The sequence below is a fragment of the Ixodes scapularis genome, unplaced genomic scaffold (genome assembly GCF_016920785.2).
Source record: "Ixodes scapularis isolate PalLabHiFi unplaced genomic scaffold, ASM1692078v2 PGA_scaffold4__175_contigs__length_147842914, whole genome shotgun sequence".
Lineage (NCBI taxonomy): Eukaryota > Metazoa > Arthropoda > Arachnida > Ixodida > Ixodidae > Ixodes > Ixodes scapularis.
The window spans coordinates 17,994,051-18,010,672 of NW_024609879.1; positions in this window are offsets into that span (position 1 = coordinate 17,994,051).

Sequence of the window (16,622 nt, forward strand, 5' to 3'; positions counted from 1 at the left end):
CAGGGCGGTGTGCCAAAATGGCACACAGCCAGTAATCTCATTCACAACACTTTCCACAAAGTTCACAACTTTTGGGCGCTCCTTGCCACCGCAGCAATCGCCGGTGATCGCGGCGATGGTAAGAAGCTCGTCGTCTTCGCTGTCAGAAGAGCTGAGGAATTTATCGAGTGCCGCTGCGAGGCGTGTTCGTTTTCGCAAGGTCGCCACCTCGAAAAAACTGTGTCTACTCTTCCCGCCAGCTCCTCGATTCCCGCTCCTGGCCGCAATGCCTGATGGGAATGCACAAGGACGCACCGTCGATTTTCTGTGCGCGTTGGGGCAGCGCAAAGCCGCACCGGGAGGGTGCGTTCCGTTGATCGAGGACGTCCGGTGCGCACCGGCGCACTTGATCGAAGACAATGGCGAAAAAAATTTAAATTCCTTTTGAGAGCACCCCTGGGAGATCGCCCAGGCTACGCACACCTAGGGCCGGCCCTGCGCAAGTGCGTACCACGAGCCCTGACTCGAGCCTCTCACTACCCCCCCCCCCCTTTATTTTTATTTTTTTTATTTTTTTTTTTGTCAGGCGATTTATTATAGTATAGAAGGCTACCCAATCAATATTTTGCTACAGTGACGTGTATATATCTAATGAACTAAAGAAATGCAACTGCTCGTAACCGAAACCGGACTGGGAAGGAAGAGAAAAATACCCAAAATCACATATTTTTAGTTTTTTAGAAGCCACAAAAAGATGGGTACACAATATATTTTGTCCATTTATAGTATTGAGTGTGTGCCTTCGATGACCTATGACTTTGACTATCTTCTTTGGTGGTTGTGTCTAAACCATAAAGAGCTGCACGTGATCACGGAGAAGAGAGTGAGCGCAACTCAAACCAACCGTTTTCAAGCAAAAAAAAAAAAAAAAAAATTTTTGAGCCGCAAATTGTGTTAGGTGTAATTGGGCTCTCATATGACATGTACAAATAGAAACATCGGCGAGTATAAATACCTTTTTTATTATTATTTTGCGCCAACGAAAGAGGGTCATTGAAAAAAAAAAAAATCCCTAAAATGATTTTTTTTTAACAGTTTGGTTGGGACACGCCTATCGAGATTTTACGCGAAACAATATTTCTTTTAAAGGGACATTGACACCCCCAAAACAATTTTTTTCAGGCGCTTTATTATGGTGTTGGAATACTACCCAATTAATATTTTTCTACAGAGTCGCGTATTTTTTTAATAATAAGCCAAAAAAACGCAAATGCTCGAAACTGAAACCAAAACCTACGCACCGCACGGAGATGAGGAGAGGAGAGAGTGAGTGGCGGAAGTCACGTGGCTACACCCGGCCGTGCGATTTTTTTTTTTTTTTTTCTTCCGGGTGCAGCAGACGAAATGCGTTCAGGATCCGTTCGCCGTGCGATTCCTTTGCAATTATGTTTGTTCCTCTCGCTGCGCTGTGCTTCAAGATGAGTTGTTTTGCACATCTAAGTGTTGGCAATTAGTAGTGAGTGCCCGTGGGAAATTCCCGTGATCGGCTCCGAAAAGAATACTCCCAAGATGTTGCGTGAAGAGCTGGATCACATCTAAAAGTGGCATTGTGCCGCACAGGTGTCAAAAATGGAATCCCATACCATCTAGTTCAGCGACGTATCGTCCACAGCAATTGTTCTTTTCAGTGATAATTGTAAAAAAAAAAAAAGAAATGTAAACATCGCAAAATGTTTGGAAAAAAAATGGTACGTGCCTGTGCCCACTGCGTGTGAAGCGGGCGTCTTTCCACTGAGCTAGTGAAGGAACTCTTTCGTTCGTAGTTATGCATCCGGTCGACTGTACGTCGGAAAGTTTGCTGGCGATTTCCCTGCAGTACATGGACTCCCGGCTTGAAGTCGGGCAGCACCACGCATATGCCACATTCGCACATCGTAAAGAAACCGTACGCGTGCGCATTGAACTCGATGTGCTTGATGTTTGAGCGAGCGACGACGGCTCGGCGACGTCTTCGTGTAATCGGCTTGCTGGTCGGGCGTGTCGTACGAGATGAATATCTATTCTTTTGATCGGTCCGAAATTTCTCTTTAGAAAAAAGACAGAAGTCGCCGGTACCGTGAACAACAGTTCTGAAGTTGAGGTCGCACGCCCGCCGTCCGCTGCCACCCGCGAGCCGAGTCCCACGAAACGCGAAACGACGCCGTGTTGAGAATTATGGTTGAAAAAACCCCGAGACTGCGGGTAAACGACACAACACTAAAAGACTGGGAAGGAAAATTTGAAAGAAAAAGGGCAAAAAAAAAAAAAACACAGAAATAAGGGGACAGACAAACTCAGCCAACACATTTTATTCCGCCCACAGCTTGGCTATTAAAGCTGTGGACGGAATGAAATCGGTTAGCAGAGTTTGAGACGTCTGTCTGTCCCCTTATTTCTAGTCTCCGGATTTTAACATCACGATCAACATATACCAGCTCGCCTGCACCTTGAGGATTTTTTCGTTAATTTTTGACACGCGTGTCCCACCCAAACTGCTTAAATTTTTTTTTAAGGGTGAACGGAGTATATAGCATGTGAGCAGGTCCACTTTTTATCGAGTTTTAGTAGCTCACTCCGATACCTCCGAGATCTGATAACGATACCATGTATGCTCAGAGGTATTTCTCTTTTTTTCTTTTCTTTTTTTTTTTTTCTATTTTCGGTTGGTATTTCGCACGAGAAAAATATGCGCCACTCAAAACTTGGTGCACCGCCAGGCCACTTCCCCTCAACGCTCTAAACCGTTTTAACGCATGCGACAAAAAAAAAAAAAAAAAAACCCGCGATACTACGTTTTTTTTTTTTTTTTTTTTTTTTGTTCAGGAAAATTCATGTAAACTTTCGTTAATTCGACCTCGGCGGGACCTCGAAATTCGGCCAAAGTGTGAGCAGATCGAATTACAAGCAGAGCGGGAACATATCCCGAGTCAATCTGGTCAAACTCGGCTTTCATCACCCATAGTATTACTACGTGATCACTGGTTGAAAAGGCACCAACATTTTATTTTAAATAAGGGATTAGGCATGCGCGAGCATTACTGTGAACTCACGATCACGGAAGGGTTGCATTTTTCTCGGATACGCTGAGCACCCATTGCGCCGCGAGGTTGCCATAAATTTCCGCATATGCTATCTTTTTTTTTTTTCTTTTTTATAGACAGGAACGGTAAATGGCAGCCGATTTCCGCTCAAGGAAGAGCAATCCAGCAATGATTGAAGCAGCGGAAGGGCGGAAACAAAACAAACGAAAAACACAAAAATATAAAGAAAATGGCGGCATCAGCGGCGAGTGTCGCCGACGCCAGCTTGTCAGACCGTCGACGGCTTCCTCCGGTTAAATTTTGAAAAAAAGTATTTTCACACGCTTGGCTTCGTGTCAAAAGACTCGTGTTCAGTCTTTTGTGGAGCCCCAAAGCCAACGTTTTCGCCTTTTTTCGCTGTTGTGTACGCTTTCGAATGAGATCGAACCGAGATCAAATTAACACAAGTTTAATCATAAATATTTACCTCCGAAACGACGTCACGTCATCCATTTCCGCACAATTTCTTTTGAAAGCATTCCACGCAAAAATGTTAGAACACATAATCCATATCAGAGACATGAAGAAGACCGAACTATTTTTAAAAATTGTATTACATAGTTGTTTTTTTTTTTTTTTTTTTCGAACAGCGCAAAAATGGAACAAGTTTTTAGCACACGTTAATTGTGACTGCTGGAAGCCGGGAAGAATTTGCTTCCCTTATCTCTGCGATCGGTGGTACCTGAACTTGTTGCATCGAAATGAATTGCACTGATGCAATTCATTTCGACACGCACATCAGTGCGTGTGCGTGTCGCACATGAGTGCGACACGCACTGATGTGCGTTTTTTCACTCGAGTTTCCGTGGATTGTACAACTTCCACACCCATTTTGGTCGTGTGTACAGTACTTCAAATAAATAAACCATTAAACTGTAGCATTCCTAGGGGGTGTGTAGGGAAATCATTTTTGGGGGCGGTTTTTATATGTTGTGCCAATGTATGTTGTATGGAACGTAAATGGAAGTCCAGTTTCCGCCCCCGTCCTGGATGTTTTATCCGTTCAACTATTCGTAAGTGTGATTTCCGCGATCGAGTATCGCTGAAATATACCTATTAAGAAATCACGGCATCTTACGTTCGCTCTGAAAATACTGCCAAATGGCGTGCGCCAAAAAAAAAAAAAAAAAAAAGGAAAAGCAACAATAAGCTGGCAAGTCTATAACTGATATAAGACTCAGTTCCAAAATACTTTAAAATGAATAGACTTGCCCCTTTTATGCGGAGCACAAGCTCGTCTGCTTCTTTTTCAGGGATCGTGGTGACGTCAGAACGACGCTGAGCTCTGATTGGCTTTGATTAAAAGGATAGTGGGTAGACCTCAAAGGAAGCTGCCTTGAGGTCTACCCACTATCCTTCATTCAGAACCAACCAGAGCTCGGGGTTCTGACGTCACAACAACCCCTTCAAAAGAAGCAGCCGAACTTACTCTCCGCATGGTCTTTTGCGCACGCCACTTCGCAGTATTTTCATATCGACCGTGAGAGGGCGCAATTTTTGAAGGGGTATAACTCCAAGGAAAAAAGAAATTAGAAAAAAGCAATCTTGGGTTTGACCTTTCATACAACAGGCAAGTTGAAAAGAACAGACAGTTATTGCCAGGTCTCACGTATGCTGATGATATAGTGCTAATGGCCGACAGCAACATAGTGCTTCAGTCCCTAATGAATATATGTGAGGCAGAGGGCCACAGGTTAGGCTTGGAATTCAGTAGAGACAAAGCAGCGGTCATGGTGTTCAATTATGACGGAATTGCGGAATTATAGATACAAGGACTACAGGTCCAGCGATTCGATAAATAAAGTATCTAAGAGTACCGACTTACGAGGGTATAGAATACCTCAATGAACATGCAAAATGTGTAACTGGTAAGGGCAACAGAAATGCAGCTGTAATTAAGAAGAGAGACTGTGGAACTGTAACAGGTAAGAGGTGGTGAGGGAGATCTGGAAGTGACCTATGGTTTCGAGCCTGACTTTCGTGCAGTTTAGTGCACAGACCTGGACGTCCAGACAAGGCTAGAAATGAAGTAACGTGGAATAGGTAGATTGGCTCTGGGAGCAGATGGTGAAACACCGAACCGAAATGTACAGGGCAATATGGGATGGTCCCCATTCGTGGGCAGGAGAGCTAGCAGTTAGATAGCATTTGAGGATAGGCCAAGAGAAACAGGTGCAGATCGGTGGGCACGAAGAGTTCTTAGCTAGTTAAAAGATGGGAAGCGTCGATACAAAATGTAGAGAGCGGACTAGAAAGCTTGGGTCTAAATATATGGGCAATAGCAGGGAGGCGGATGAGAAAATAAAGGTTATAAGAGAGTTAAAGGAAGTGAGAGGGAAATATGGGAACCAGGCATACAGACTAAATCGGCTTTGGAAATTTATAGATGGTTTAAGAAGGGCATAGTGGGAGCTCCTTGTTGTTCGAGGCGAGGACGGGAGTGTTGCGGACTAAGACATATAGAGCTATAAATATATCTACTTCCTGAAGATATCAGGAAGTAGACAGGGTGTGTGGAGCTTGTGGAAGTGAGGAGGAAACGGCTCAGCATGTACTTTACTAAAAGGGGCTTCACCATGTAGTAGCTGAGGAGGCGACTAAGTTAACAAGCCCACTGAGATCTAGGGATAGGGTAGGGGGCGATAGACATGGGGAAGGTAAAGATAATCAAGAAGAGATTATCTGACAGGTGGCATAGCCGCATAGGTCGAGGGAACGATGAATATTTTCTTTTCCCCTGTCGGGCGACCCGTAAGGCGGATGGTGTGTGCACCCGATTGCACATAGAAACGTAGACACGTCGAAACTCCAGAAATAGTAACCGACTTTTGTGTGATTGCGTGTGTGAGTGCGTGTTTGCGTGCGTGCGTGCGTGCGTGTTTAAGTCGTTATTCAGGGTCCCTTTAAATCGTGGCATCAAAAGAGAAAAATTAAACGATGCTCGAGGGACTCACCGAGCGTCCGAAATTCCGGGTAAGTGCGCCAGACTGTGTCGAAGGGAGAGCATATGGCCAAGCCGGAGATCGGTGTTGGGGCAGGGACGAGCTTCTCTCGGGAGTATTTCGCGAGAAACAGGTGACGGCGCGACTTTCCACACCCTGAATGACAATCGCGGAACGCCCAAGCCGCGCGCCGCTGTCGTCGACGTCACATCTCGCGTCCCTCATCGAACGGCTCCCGTGTGCGCTCCGAAGCCGTGCAAGCCGACGAGGTGACGACGTCCGCTCCCGTGGCCGGGAAGGGAGGCCAACGTCGTGCCGCCAGAGACCTGCTCGTTCTTTTTTTGCGAGCACGGCGAGGGGAAGCGCGCACTTGAACTAGTTGTTGCTGCTGCCTGCTTCTCGAAAACAACAGGACGTAAACAGGACGGACCAGTGGAACGGGGGACAACACTGACAGCGCAGAACGCAGACTTTGAAATTGAGGTCTTTCCGCAGGCCGTTTCCGTCGCCCCGCTATGCCCTCGGCAATCCGCCCTTACGAGGTTCCCAACTCTGCAGACAAGGTTAGCGGCGGCGCGCAAGCGCAGTAGCGGCGTCTTCGTTGCGGAAAGCGTAACGGGACGGGGAAAAAAAGGTCGGGACAGCGACAGCTAGTTTAGGAACGAACTGGGCAAATACGTGCATTTTTTGTGTCGTTATTATGGGCACAAGCTTCTCAAAAACAAACCACAAAAGCAAAAAAAAGAAAAAAAAAAAGCTTTTGTCACAAGCACACGTAGAGAGCTTCACTACTTTCTGCTATCGGTTACCCTTCCTGAGGTGATGGTATACTGAAGTGTTAAAGATTTCAGTACGACAAGGTCGACAATTCCAACGGCACTTATGTGCCGCTGGAATCGTACAGAACAAACAAGGCTATGTTTGTCCTATCTCTGTAAAAGTGTTCTTTTTTTTTCTTTTTTCTTTTTTTTTGGGGGGGGGGGTTTATGTGAAAACGAAAAATGTGTTTTTCAGTTTTTTTCAGTTTCAGCAAGTGTATAGTATCGTTGGATTTCCACGTTTAAAGGGTACGTACAACGATATTGAGTTTCTCAATTTCCACAAGTAACCTGACATTAGTGAGAAAGTGATAGAACCTTCCTTTTGCTGTTTACAAACACTAACCGCTGCTCGCGTCTCGAGCGACTTTTGGTCGCTCCGCCTTTGTAAGTCTCTCGAGCTTGCTTTATGTCACCAGTGCTAGAAAGAATAAATGCTACACGGACAGCATTTAACGAGGGCCTTCGGCTGTACATTTTTGCTTCTTGGAAAAGGCAAGTTGGGTTACAAGAATATTCGGAAATATTTAACAGATCTAGCGCTTTTTTTTCTTTTTTTCTTTTTTGCATTCACTTGGAGAATTGGTGGTTAAAGAAAGGGCGATACAACAATTTTTGTACTTTGCGCAAATACCGCTTAGAACGGATCCCTGACGTTAATGACCTATGAAACACGCGTTCGTTTTTCCCCCCACGCAAAGAAGTCCCAGGAAAAAAATTAAGAAAAAACGAGCAGCGTTCACTCCCTCAACTCGCAGCCAGAACAAGCGGCCACGTGATCTGGAGCCGATTATATGCCGCCAAGGTTGATCATATTCACGCGCTGAGGTTGGCAAAGCACAGGACACGCGCCGAGTTCCAGACATTGTTATGGCTCGGCTGTTGTCGTCGATTGGACACAGCCCACTACCCGAATGCTTCTCGAGCTAGTAATTATCACGAGCCCAAATCGAGTGCCTACGCCATGCTCGGGTCCAATTTATGAACCAGATTCAAATATCGTCATTGGGGTGTACTGCGATCCCCACGTTACGTCATCAAATATTGCAAAGAAGAGATTGAATGAAAATGATTGCTTTTGTCCTTGAAATTACACCGCAACAAAGGAGCTGCTTGGCCAGTGGCGTTGCGTGCGAGTATCCTTGAGTTCCACTAGTGCCAGTAAGCTCGTGTAAAGTGAAAAAAACATTCCATTTGAATATCGTTGCACCGATCCTCTAAACGTTTCATCGTCCTTTCATGCAGCGGTGTTAAGGTGGGCCTTGTTCATTCCTTTTATGAACCGGAAGTTCTCTGGGACGTTAAAGACTGGAGGACCTCCTGGTGGCGTTTGCCATGAAAAGGGTCTATAGGCCGATCTCTCCAAGCGTTCCACGCATGCGTGACGCCGCCATAACTAGTTCATAGACGCTTTAAACACGCGCCAAATTAAGCCGCCACTGCCGACCTTTTCCTTGATAACGTCAACACCTTTATGCTGTTTTTGTTTTTTAAGTAACACAACGTGGTTGTCAATTGCCATTTGTTCACGTTTAGGAATGAAAGAAATTGAATGGTGGAGTTGAATCCTTCCAGGAGTCGGAATGGGCCCCGTGTTTTCATTCCGAGGAGTTGGAAGGAATGAAACTGAAGCTCCACTTTCGCGGAATGAAAGTGGAATGGAATGGGGGTGCCTAGAGTCTGGGGGGTGACAATTACGCAACACTGATTGGAATTGGAGGCTTTGTCTAGGCGATGCAAGCCGTCGTCGTATCCATCCATTTCCCCAAACCATGCAAGGCGTTTGCAGTTTAATGACTGGCGCCTCCTGCGCACGCGTTGCGTGGTCACTGGGCGAGGAGGAGGAAAGCAGGCAGGTAAGCGGAGACGCTTTCAGACGATCGACGTTCGTCTCCTCCTCGCAGCACGCATTGCAAACGCGGCCCACAAACCAGGAGAACCCAGATCGAGCAGTTGGAAACACTTTGTAATCATGGCACACTACAATTTACGCGCATGCGAATAATGGTCGAACTTCAGTCGAACTGTCGACGAACTTTGCGTTAAAAGTTCGCAAACGTCGAACCTGGTGACCTCGGCAGGTCAGCGACGAGGCGGCTACAAACCACCCGAAAGAGCGTGGGAGGGGGAGGGGGGGAAGGGGGTGGAAGAGAAAAACGCATAATTGCAGAACTTATCAGCTCACTCGCGCCCTCCCGTTTTGTTCGAAAAAGACGGACCCAAAATCGACCTCTTTCCAGTAAGCGCGTACGCACACCTGGCCTTGCTTCCCGCCGTCTCCATTTTCGCAAGGCAGCATCCCGCACGACCAACATTGTCAGCGCCTATCTTTCCTTCATGCCGCCTTTTTTTGTCGATTCTTTTTCTGGGTATCGGTAGTATGGGTCATAAAAAGCAATGAAAACCAATACAACGGCACGATGTCAATAGAGAGCTTAAGCACGTCGTTCCGACGACTCCGATGACAATACCCGATACTCCTCCGCCGCCTTTGCGCGTGCATGGTATCGTTATCGGATATCGTTATCGGCGGCGTCGGAGGTATCGGAACGGTCCGCTAAAACTCCATGTGTTTTGACGAGCGGAGTCCCGCTGCGCTGCCCTTCATTTGTAGTTCGCGGACAAACCGCCAGATGGCTCTCGTTATTCGAAAAAGGTCCATTGTATACATTGTACAAGGAGTATAGATGTTCGTAAGTGTAAATGATGCGTGTTTTTCGAGCGCGTGTACGGGAGAGATGAAGAAGCGTGCCTCGAGTGTTTCTAGGTCTCAAGGTCGATGGTTGCGGACTCCCACGCACGTCGATCTTTTGCCGGCCGAGGTCGCAGAAAGGCTCCTCGACTCGGCCCACTCGAAGGTACCAGAAGAAAGGACGACGGAAACACCCCGTTCAAATGGCTCATGGAGTGATTTTGGTTCCAGAGGAATCTAAAGCTCATTACACGCGTAGAAATTGAGGGGAAGGGGCGGACGAGAGGGTCGTCAGAAGGCCGAACTCTGTTTCAAGTGAGTAGCGGGTAGGCGCATAGCTACCTGCCTTTGTCTACTCGCTCTTCGAACGCGTTCGAACGCCGAACCCTGGACGCCGGCGTTCGAACGCGTTCAAAGACCGAGTAGAGACGAAGGCAGCTACTCATTCGAACCAGAGTTCGGCGTCCTGGATGGTAATGGATGGATGGTAATGGCTATACCCTTTGTAACGGGCGGCAGCTTAAGTAAGTAAAAGAATTAATTGCCCAGCAATTTTCTACGGGTGTTTTAGCTCATGAGAGCTGCGGCGCTCATGAACGCCCGACCTCCAGCACGCGCTCGGTGCCCTCCGCCGTGCTTGGCTCGCGAGACGCCGAAGCCTTCTCGAAGAGGAAGCCCGGGCTGGACGGGAGAACCAGAGCCTCCCTGCCCTTCTCATTCTCCCAGTGTCTATGCGGAGAGCAAGTCGTCTGCTTCTTGCGCAAGAGTTGCGGTGACGTCAAAACGACGTCGAGCTCTTATTGGCTGATTGAAACAAAAAATAGTGGGTGGGCAGACCTCAATGCTAGATGCTTCGAGGTCTACCCACCATTTCTTTCAATCAGCCAATACGAGCTCTGCGTTCTGGCATCATCGCAACCCCTGTGCAGGAAGCAGACGACTTGCACTCCGCATAGTTTCAATGTAGACTACCCCTTATGGCCTCGACAAGGTTTTCGCGGGAGACGACGACTCGAAATTGTTCCGAGACATTCTATAATGTCTCGATGTCAGTGGCACAAGGGCGGAGCAAAATCCGGTGTACGTATCGCGGACACCGTTGACTGGGATGTCGTGCAAGATGACAGACAAGCGAAAGGAACACACACGCAATCTGCGATTCGTCCTCTTTACAGCGAAGTTGTTTAAGGCTAGGGTTTCCTGGATTTTTCGTGTGCGTTAACAAAAACGCGGGCCCCGAAGTTTATGCAAAATCGCTTCATTCTATGCAAAAGCTTATACGTCTCATCACTTGGATATGCATTTTGAGTAGATTAGTTATCAATAGGCACCCTTTTCAAGATCAGTAGACTGTCAGGTATACATAATAAAGGTTTCACAAAGATTTGCCGCTGTGCAACTCGCGTCGGTCATGTCTACGCTCGCACCGCCCTCTCTTTGTCGTCGTTCCAAGCGCTCGCGTGCCTAGTTTCCTTTCCTTCCGCTCTCCCGGCGTGGCGGTCCCGTCGCGCGTGTCTACTTTCCGCCAAGTGGCAGTCCCGTCGCGCGTGTCTAGTTTCCTCCGGCTCCTCGGGGCGGCGATAGTTTGCACCTTTCTTCAAAATTCTGTGTCACCATCTGCGTCAATCACTAAACAGCTTCGCTGCCCATCTAGCTTCACGGAGTGGAATGACTCGTGATCTTTTTTATTCTCTCGTTGCGTGTAATGCTGTTTCCACACAGTTGCGTTTGACTGCGTTAAGACTGCTTGCGTCATCAAGCTGTTGCTATGGCGACCCTTAGGACGAGCCAATGGGGAGGCCCTGTGCTGCACGAAGCAACGCAGCGTAACGTAGTGACGAAACTGTTACTGCAATCAGTATCATGGCGAACTTTCTGGGAAAACCCGTGGAATAAAAAGTTTTCGGGGAAATATCAAAATGCTAATTGATCTGCGATCTATGACAGAGAAATACAATCTTCAGGAAAATATCGATATTTTGTCAAGAAAAGTTGGTAATTTCGGCAATGTGGCCCATTAAATTCAATGGAAAAAAATTGTAGAGCCGTGGAAGAAAAGCTACACGCGTCCAAAAGTTTCATTACTGCTTGTTTATATTTAATGAATTACATTTAAAATATTTGCGGGGAACACTGCGACGTGGCGTTGATGACCAAGAAAGCTTGGGATGAGCCAGCTGATGTTAGAGTTACCACCAGCCTCGATCGTATAAACAGCAAAAGTGGGATGAGACGTTAATAAGAAGCTGTAATGATTCGGGGGAAGTCCCCGAGGTCTTCCTTCAACTTGGGGACTTCCCCTAAACAATTACACCCGATCAGATACATTTATTTGCGAAGGACGGGACAAACGGCTCGAAGAAACGAGCACTCTCCAAGAACCCCGCCTAATCCTCCGCGATTTATATAGTTCGCAACCTGATCTGCCGAACGACACGCCCCGCGCCTCACGACAGCTGTTCCGGTCCCCAACACTACCGCGTATTATAGTGCACTGTAAAGTGCCTTTTCTAAAGTCCGCCATAGCTCGATGCAGCAGAGCTCGTGCCGAACGGTGGCTGCTGAAAAAACTCTGCCCGGTCCGGGAATCGATCCCAATACCTCTCTCAGACTAGCGGGAACTGAAACAAAACCAAATTTGAAGTTCGTGTTTACACAGCGTAAGGTCGGTCTGCCTCCGAAATGCGGCGCCACCGGTTTACGCCGCAGATAAGAAATTTAGCCAGTGCGGTACTTTAACGTGCATCATTCGGTATAGTGATAAACGACCGCAAGCCGGTCTGGTGATCACTCAGATCGAAACGGGTATAGGGGTGGGGATTGAAAAGACCATAGCAGGGCACTTCGCTATCAGAGATAACCGGGAGCTAGCCATTGATAGAGCAAAAGGATATTAACAGTTACCGCCAGTCTCGATCGTCACCACCGCACGGGTGAGATCGGAGATTGACGATTTAGGGAACGTCCCCGAAATCCGGACCAGGCGGATCTTTTCACCGGCCACTGCAGTCGCCTAGAGGGCGCGACCATGCGCTTCCTTTCGGGTGGAAGTCAATTTATCCCCGCGTAAATATACTCTCCTCCTGTAAACTTCCCCCAAACCGTTATAGCTGATTGAGCAGTACTTCGTTTATGTCTATACTCGTATCCAACTCAAGAACTATACAAAAAAAAAAGTCCGTTATTTTCTTTTTAACACAGATGTATGCGCATCTTAGATGAGCTTCACGTTATATTTTGAAGACGTACAGTCGGGGACAAAAGTCTCCAGGACACGCGAGCTGCGACTGAAACGCATTGCTCTGCCATCTGCCGGCGGGTCGCCTGGTTTCGAGATCACAGAAAAGCGCATGCGCGTCCTACTGTGCCTGCCAACATGTGCGCTTTCCCGCTCTTCTGCGGCGCGGCGCCTAACTCGGAATTGGGCGCGTGGTACCGCCTCGGAGATAGCGCTCACTGACATGGCACCTATCAAGCAAGAAGTCACAGCCGCTCAACTGAGCGATAAGCTGAACTGGTTATCAAGCAAGGTGCGCTGACACGGCGAAATGCGGTGCAATGCCCCAGGCGGTATCTGGAGCTTCAGAATGTGTAGCAGACGCTCGTAAGCTGCAAGCACTATCTCCGAGGCGGTATACCACGCGCCCGTTTCCGAGTTAGGCGCTGTGCCGCAGCGCGGGAAAAAACACATGTTTGCAGGCAGAGTAGGACGCGCATGCGCTTTTATGTGATCTCGAAACCAGGCGACCCGCCGGCAGATGGCAGCGCAATGCGTTTCAACCACAGCTCGCACGTCCTGGGGACTTTTGTCCCCGACTGTACACGTTTCAAAGGGCAAAAGCACCATATGTTTCTTCGACCACCGAAACCTTGCAAAAACTAGTTGGCGCAAAACCTGAAGAATGCGCAAAGCTTTTTTTTTTTTTTTTTTTTTTATTTCCATAATGTGGAAACGAGTATAGAACATGCGCTCAGTAAAATACTGAAATACAAAAAAAAAAAAAAAAAAAAAAAGTTATTCCGATAAATATCTGGGGAGTTTCAACACTCGCACACGTTCACTTGAAAGACACGGAAATGTTGCGGGGCCCCGAGTTGTTTGTGCCCATTTTAAGAGAAGGGGAAATTCCCTCTTGGCGCAAGGCCGGCACAAATTAGTCTCGTATCTTGATCAAATGCTGCATAATGTGGCATCGTCAGTACACCCGCCGGCAATATGAAGGTGAACACCTTACCTGGCTTCTTGCCTGTATTTACGGCTCCCTATTAACTCTCAACGTCCCAAATGGTACGTGGCTTGGGGTCTAAACTTTGCGTTCCAGCCCTCTTCTGGAACAGAGCTTGTTCCAAAATTTGCAGGAGCGTCAAAAACAAGGGGGCTGTTCACCTTCATATCAATCACGGGTGTACACCCGCGCAGTGTGGTGCAAATGGCGGGACAATGACGCCACTAAATAAGTAAATAATAATGAAAATAATCATAACAATAATAATGGTAATAACAATAACAATGACGATAATAATATTGTTAATAATAATAATAATAATAATAATAATAATAATAATAATAATGAGATCATGCATGAAATCCAGAAGCTGCGTCTCACAGGCAAGTTCCATTCGAAATTCACGCTGACGCCCATTGAAACAATTGACTGCAAGGGGAGCCATCCATGGCACTCGAGTACATACACATAGTATTGCCTTTATACCAGGTAAGAAGGTGTCAGGCGATAGTCGGCACCGAAAGAGCAGATTCCTCGCCAAGCTCATTCCAGTCGGAGGGAAGGGAAATTGGTTCAAGAGACGGCAGTGATGAGCTCCAGAGCTTGCTTGGGAGAAGAGCGTGTTGGTTTAAGTCATGGATGAAGAAAGAATAAAACAATTAAAACAGGGACAACACAACCACATCTTTCAACTAGCAACAGACGAGTAAAATTTCAAACAACCAGCAGCCGACTATACCAGAGCTTCGCTAGCAACCCTATCGGTGTTATTTTGTCGGAACCAGCGAACGATCGATGCAAGCTTTCATCTGCAACGGGTTTAGGACACCGGTCGCGTTGACTGAAATCATGACGGGGAAGCTGGGGAAAAGTGTGCAAATCCGCATTCGTGGAGAGTTGTAACAAGTATTTTCTACAACGGCAAGCAGTTTCCAATATCGAGGGGGTTATTAAGTCAAGGTCACACTGCATGGTACAAAAGACAGTGTGCAGAAGACACCGTCTGAGGCGTGCTTCTTGCTTTTATGACGGTCCCATCGGTCATACAAAAACATTCTGCAAAGATGTCGCAAAGCAAACGTGTGTACGAAGTAAGCATACTTGGAACGTGCTTGAGGCTTGCAAATTGTGTGTCAACATGCCTGCAGCGAACAACGCGTCTTGTGTTATGTATGAGATTGCTGCGTTAGATGAGAACATCGTCGCCGCCGCCCCCCCCCCCCCCGCCCCCCCGCCCCCCCCCCCCCCCCCCCCCTTCAAATTCGAACAATTCGTCACAGTCCCCGCGACCTGCTGCCACACCGACCACTCCGTTTCAAGCAGCCCGTCGAAAGAACATGGGGGAGCGCAGACGAAACATCGGGCAGACGCTTATTTCACGATCGCCGGAATTGCGTCACGGGAAAACCGCCCCGAGGCTTCGGTTAGTCTTCTTCCGTCACTTCCGCTTTTCTTGTCACGATTGAGTGGGCGCGTACGGCGGTAGTGAGAACTTTTCGCCCGGACACGGACCGTGGTGAGAGAGGCCTCCCGGTCGCGGATGTTCTCTGTGCAAAAGTGGTTTTCTTTCTTTTTTTTTTTTTCTTTTTTTTTTTTTACATATTCGTGGATTTCAACATCCGTACGACAACAAAACAACTCGAGATTTGCGAAAGAAGCTCCTTTTGATTACTTCCTTCGTGAAATAGCGGACGTTCACAATTTAACTTCCGTTCGACCACGTCGCCCGCTAATAATCAACTTTTCTTCTTTTTTTTTTTTTTTTTTTGTTATCAAAGAGTTTTACAGGTATCTCGTCTGATTTGCGTCTGCTAGCCAGGGAATTTTAGCAAGATCGTATAGCGACAACTCCTGATAGCAATACCAGACAATATAGACTTTTCGTAGATCGCACGCCAGAGCTTCGCTTTTTGAACTATGAATCACCAACTAGCCCAAGTGCATACCCTTCGACAATCCCGGAAAAGATTGCCGGGGCGAACGCCGCGCAAAACGCGAACACCGCGTCGCCCTCGCTGCATCAGTCGAGGTAACCGTCATCTTGAAACTGTCGCTCTCGCTGGGATCTCTCAGAGCTTCCCACAAATCCCGCAACGCAAAAATCCCCAGCGCTGCGGCAGTACGCAATACGCTAGCCCTTCTATCGCGTTCTGCGCACGCGCACTCCCGACCCGCAATTTCTTTCCCTACGCAAAGCTTTAGCGTACGGTCCACTAAAAACTGTCTGTTAGGCGAGCTTACGTAGACCGCGTTTCCCCCTCCCAACAAAGAAGCCGCTACGTGCGCCTGCGCGCCGATGGCCTTGACTGTAGAGTTCTGGATGTCGTAGCAGGTTGCGGAGAACGTTGCGGGACGGCGAAATGCAGCCCAAAAGTGCCTCGTCACGGCGTCCTCCGTGCGTTTCCTATCCCCAATAAGACTAATCAGACACCAAAAAAGAAAATAATTAGTAGCCACTTTTATCTTTCAATTTGTATAATGCATGAAGTGTTGAGGGAATAGACGACGCATAAATGGATAGTAACGGCTGTACCCTTTATATCGGGCGGCAGCTTGCGGCACCTAGCCTAGCTGTACGGTAAGGATGGATGGATGGATGGATGAATACGGCTGAGCCCTTTGGATCGGGCGGTAGCTTACGCCACCTAGCCATTTTGTTTTACCATTTAAGCTTAGAATATTTAAATGTGAAATCTATATTCACTCCGCAGTGCAAAGAAAGTGAGGCTATGAAACCCCCTTGCCAACAGTGATTAAGAAAATACCTAGTTTTCTCTCGATTTCTGCCACCATTCACTTAATCTTTGCTTGGTAATCTCTACAGTCTTGAAATCCACTCTCCCTTC